This window comes from Myxocyprinus asiaticus, chromosome 25, assembly GCF_019703515.2.
Source record: "Myxocyprinus asiaticus isolate MX2 ecotype Aquarium Trade chromosome 25, UBuf_Myxa_2, whole genome shotgun sequence".
Lineage (NCBI taxonomy): Eukaryota > Metazoa > Chordata > Actinopteri > Cypriniformes > Catostomidae > Myxocyprinus > Myxocyprinus asiaticus.
Window position 1 is genome coordinate 42,365,406 of NC_059368.1, and position 6,000 is coordinate 42,371,405.

The window sequence follows — 6,000 nt, forward strand, 5'->3', positions numbered from 1 at the left end:
GTTATGCTTGGAAATTTTGTTTTTGTTTTGTTTTGTTGCAGAAACCTGCTCAAACTCATTAAAAATCGGTTATGAGGATACCCACTACTCAGTGTATTAAAGGAATAGTTCACCCAAAAATGAAAATTTGCTGATAATTTACTCACCTTCAGGCCATCCAAGATGGATGAGTTTCTTACTTCTTCAAAACAGAATTTAAGACTTTTAGGATTTCATTTCAGGCCTCCTCCTCTAAACAATGCAAGTGAATGTACTCCATTTTTTGAATGTCCAAAATGTATATTTAGGGTGCATCAAAATTGTCCACACAACTCCATTCGACAAATAAAGTTCTTCTGAACCCAAACGATTGATTATTTTGAGAAACAAAACAATACTTACATACTTTTTAACTACAAATGTTCACTTCCGTACATCTCTGTGACGCGTGCTCATGAGAGGGATGACATAAGCTCGTTGGTAAGGTCACGCGTCACGTGGAGGAGGAGTCAGGAAGTGCGTCATTGTTTATATTGTTGTTTTTTTTTTATTATTATTATTATTTGGATATTTTTTTAATTTAATTTTATATTGTTTTGAAATTGTTTTGGTTTGTGAATGTCACTTGGTCTGTGCTCTGTGCAAGTTTCTATTGTAAACAATGACACACTTCCTGCCTCCTCTTCCAAACCAAAACAATTTCAAAACAATATAAAATTAAATTAAAAAAAATATCCAAATAATAATAATAATTAAAAAAAAACCAATATAAACAATGACGTGCTTCCTGACTCCTACACGTGACGCGTGACCTTACCAACGAGCTTATGTCATCCCTCTCATGAGCACGCATCACAGAGATGTACGGAAGTGAACATTTGTAGTTAAAAAGTACGTAAGTATTGTTTTGTTCCTCAAAATAATCAATCGTTTGGGTTCAGAACTTTATTTGTCGAATGGAGTCGTGTGGACTATTTTGATGCATCCTAAATATACATTTTGGACATTCAAAAAATGGAGTACATTGGCCCTTCATATAGACTTTATTGAAAATCATAATAATTTTTTAGGCTAGTATTGCCTTTTTTTGTAGAGTTTGATAAAAAAAAAGTCTTGCTCAGCAGTTCAAAGTACAATAGATACGCTTTGTTGACATTTGTGGGGAAATGCGTATGATGCTTAAACTCTGCAGTGCTGAACTCTCTTAGTAGAATTGTTGAGACGCAAATTTTAATAAGTGATAATTCGACTTTTTCCGATCGTGAATAACTCTGCTTTTTCAAAGGGTAAAGACCATAATTTGGCTCCATCTACTGGCGCAAAAGCGCAATTTGTAAACTGGACAATGAACGAATCAATGAACTAATCTGAACGAATATTTTTGGTGAACAGATTAAAAAGACTCGTCACTGAGATTAATCAAAATCACTACAGGATAGTAAACCTATTACAAATCCTTTGAGCCAATGGATGAATCCACTGATGTAAGATGAAGTAGGCTTAAAAATTTAACATTTCACTCAGATTTTTAAGTTTTTTGTTAGCCTACAAAAAAAAAAAAAAAAACTTGGAAGTTCTGTTGAAATGACTGGACCTCAAATCTGTATGATTTGTCTGTAACCATATACAAGGATATAATAAAAACAATGCATGGAAAGAAAGTGAGTGCAACACAAGGCGCTGAGGCACTGATGCGTACAGGCAGATCTTTTTCCCTAGAAATGAGAGTTTGCCTATTTGCATGTTAATAAAATATAATAAGCAGAATTTATAGAGAGAGAGAAAAAAAAAAGAAAAAAGTATGAATGCAGAAAGACGTAGCCTACATCCCTCAGGAAAAGATGCTGTGGGTTCCACGCCGATATACATTTACAGTAATTTGCTGTATTTAGTTACAATTTGTTATTGTATTAATAAGATAAAAAGTAATTTACTGTAATAAATGAGTGACAACACAGAAATGTCCCACGATGCAATGCATATTACAGTTAAATACTGTATGATTATTTGATAGTAATTTACTGGTCATTTTAAAGTTATATACCCTTAAAAACTATAGTAAGGGTGTATTCTTGTGTCATTTGGGAGCACAAGCTTCAACCGGGCTTCCCTCGCTATCAGCACTCCAGAGATGGGATAGTGCAGAGCTGCTGATCACTTGATATCATGCCGGCTTCCCTTGATGATCACAAGGCTTACCTCAATATCATTGCGTAGACCTCAAAACTTAAGACCCATTTGGATTCAGAAAATGTCTATTTTAAAGCACTATTGAGGAAGTCAAACCTCTCAAACAGCTGGACAACCCCAACATTCTATTTAGCACTGACGAGGGAAAAAGGCAACACTGCATGCGGAAAAATAAAGTTTTTTTTGTTGTTTTTTTTAATTACACATCACCCTTGCTTACATTTGTCAAGATTTTACAGTAATAACATTAACTGTAGTATTTTGACATAAATGTTTTAAATAATTTATTATAAATTTTTATTACAACGTGGCAGGTTTACTTCGAATGGTGCCAAGAACAAAAAACATCCAGTGAGCGGCAGTTCTGTGGACGGAAGCGCCTTGTTGATGAAAGAGTTCAACAGAGAATGGCCAGACTGGTTCAAAATGACAAAGTCTATGGTAACTCAGATAACTGCTCTTTACAATTGTGGTGAGAAGAATATCATCTCAGAATGCTATTCTGAGATGCGGGTTGGCGCTGTTTTGGTGGCACGAGGGGGACCTACACAATATTAGGCAGGTGGTTTTAATGTTGTGGCTGATCGGTGTATAAAAACAAGAATCCAACCGCATGACACGCTAGCTAACAGTGACTGGCTACACACAAAATGGCAACCAACTGCACTTCCACTAGTCAACCGGAAATTCTGCCCACCTAGCGAAATACAGTGGACTCACTGAAAATATTGTGGATAGGCCTATATTTAAAAAAATTAGTGTATAAAGTGTATAAATACATAATGATTTAAACTAAAGTTTACAATGTCATTACATTGATCTGTCTTTTCATCAACCAATCACTGCACTGCTGATCATGCTTTCGAGTATTGACACATGTGCCCTTTTCAGTAAACACAGCAGCACACAATTATCCAATTACAACCCGATCTCATGAGAATTCATCACAATAGTACAAGGTGGTGAATTTGTACCAATTTGTATGAGTTAAACACTTACCAATGAGAGACGATTTCCTTTGTGTCCTTGTTTTTCCCGATATAGCATTTGTCCTTGTTAATCCAAAACATCCTTAAACCTAACCATATAGTGTAAAACCTTACTCTACCCAGACATAAACATAACCATGATATTAATGTTAAAAGCCCTGATGTGTAATACAGAAGAAAGCGACACTTCCAGGTTCCGAATGTGTGTTCGTGAAGCGTACAGATGAATCGGTACGAATTTGCAACTTTGTAGTATTGTGACAAATTTTAATGGTACTATGGATGTTGCAACTATCTCAGACAACTCAATCTAGATATTGTAGTCAAATCCACATGTGTGTTTGAAGAACCAAATTAGCTAGAGAGGAAATATCATGATTAGAAGTTCTGGAATTATTGTTTCATTGATTGATTGATTGATTGATTGATAACATATCACATATCATCTCTGATGTATTATGCAATGCATGAAAAATGGACCACTGGCTTCAAAAAACTGGAACAGAAGCACAGGAAGCACAATAGAAAGCTGTCGAAAAAGTGGAACCAACCCAACAAGGAAAAAACAGCTAAACCACAAATCGTAGCCTCACGATACAATATGATAAGATTTGATCAAATAAAATAAAAACAGTGCCCTCAAATGTTCCACTTAAACTTTATTGCAACATAAATTAAATGTATTTTAAATCTTAAATGACACAACAGTGTCTGACATTAGAAACAAAAAGTAGAGCTCTGTAATAAACTTTAACCACAGCACTGCATTTCTCAACAGATTGCAATGTCACAAACTCACAAACTAATCTCACAGAATTTTCTTGTTTTTCTTGAGAAAAATCTTATATGACACTACAGTGTCTGACACTAGCAACATAAAGTAGAGCTCTGTAATAAAGTAATTTTAACCACAGCTCTGCATTTCTCAACAGATTGTAATGTCAGAAATTCTGGGCCATAAACACCCTAAACAGCTCAGCCATGGCAGACATCTTCTCATGTGGAGCCGATGTGAACGGCTTTATTATTATTATTGACAAACAATCATGCCCAATAACATGACAATGATCACTTACTATGTCAATATATACTGTATGTCAATATGCAAAGTATATTAATTAAAAATAAAATCACCCCAGACAAACAAGTCAAGTACTTTTTATTTGTATAGCGCTTTTCACAACACACATCGTTTCAAAGCAGCTTTACAGAAAATCGTGCTTTATCAGAAAATGAAACTGTAATATCGAAACTCAGCAAAAAAAGAAACGTCCTCACACTTTCAACTGCTTTTATTTTCAGAATGAGCTTTATTCAGAATCAGATATATATCCTCTCATAATATATATATTATATATATATCCAATAATCCTCTCAACAGTCCGAACTGTCCTTTGTAGTCTTCTGATGTCTGATTTCGTAGCTGAACCAAACCAGACAGTTATTGAAGTGCAGAGGACAGACTCAATGACTGCTGAGTAGAACTGGATCAGCAGTGCCTGTGGCAGGTTGCATTTCCTCAGCTGGCGAAGGAAGTACAACCTCTGCTGGGCCTTTTTCACAATGGAGTCAATGTGGGTCTCCCACTTCAGGTCCTGTGAGATGGTAGTACCCAGGAACCTGAATGACTTCACTGCTGCCACAGTGCTGTTTAGAATGGTGAGGGGGGTCAGTGTTGGGGTGTTCCTCCTAAAGTCCACAATCATTTCCACCATTTTGAGTGTGTTCAGCTCAAGGATGTTTTGACTGCACCAGACAGCCAGCTGTTTAACCTCCCTTCTGTATGCAGACTCATCGTCATCTTGGATGAGGCCGATGACAGTGGTGTGTTGGGCCTCATGTATTCAGATAGAAGACAAAGGCAGGCCTAACAGTCATAAAAACATTCCTCAAGCCCCCTTCTTCTAATTCGTAAATTTTACTGATAAAAATCGCGCCAAAATCAAACAAAGGGAGTCCAAAACAGACTACAGATCCATGAAGCCTTGCCCTCTAAAGGATCGAGCTCTCAACTCCTATTGGATGAGGCACACCACAGAATGTCCCTCAAACATGACATCATCAGGACTTCAAATAATTCTAAAATGCTTCCAGAGTTGCTTCCAGTGACTTAGTTCACCGAATACGGACGTAGCTTTTTGCTGCTCTCCGGTGCAACCTCGTGGCTTAAGGAAGTAATGTCCGACTTGAAACTGTAGCCATACAATCTCCATCTCGCTGGACGAGTTGAGATTACTCTGTGTTCCACCCTCTAACGGATCCAAAGGAGACCGCCGAGCAATTCGCATCTACATCCGTTGGCCTACAGAAGTGAAGAGATTAAAGATTTCTCTTCCATCTTCAATCAAGTCGACATTTCTGAGTTCTCCGCCAGCCCGCCGAGAATCAACAGCCGTACCGGCCACCGACAGCGCGAGGAAACGGCCCCCGTCATCACCCGAGCCTCAAGGAATCGGGTCAAAGTTAAAGGACGGAGGAAAACACATTCTACCTGTGTCCTCATGTGATTCAAGTAAGAGGTTTACGTCTGGGCAGAGATAGAATATTATAGCGTGTTATTCTTGTGCTTCAAGGTTTTTGCTTGTACAGTTTACGGACCGCCATGTCCGCTAATTATTAATACTCAGGGTATTAATTATCACAAATTTGTTTTGCTGTATTGTGGTCCAACCAAATTGGATTGTTGTGCATTTTCGCCATCGAGGGTGAGACAGCAACTGAGTTCGTCCATTAGAGTCAAATAACACAGGACTTTTACGAGCCCCGCTCGTAAAACCGCGTCTCTGAGTGATGAACACGGCTGCTTTATCTCCAGCTATCGCGAAATCAGCTTTCGGGCTGT

General features: G+C 37.7%; 1 long non-coding RNA gene across 1 annotated transcript in view; it reads left to right on the forward strand.

The window, feature by feature from the left end:
• The window catches only part of LOC127415891 (uncharacterized), a 49,381-nt gene extending 45,095 nt beyond the window's left edge, over positions 1-4,286 (forward strand). Inside the window, exons 2-3 of the long non-coding RNA XR_007893008.1 lie at positions 2,484-2,610; positions 4,091-4,286. This is a non-coding gene — a long non-coding RNA (uncharacterized LOC127415891). The remainder of the gene's footprint in view (positions 1-2,483; positions 2,611-4,090) is intronic.
• The last annotated feature ends 1,714 nt before the right edge of the window (positions 4,287-6,000 follow it).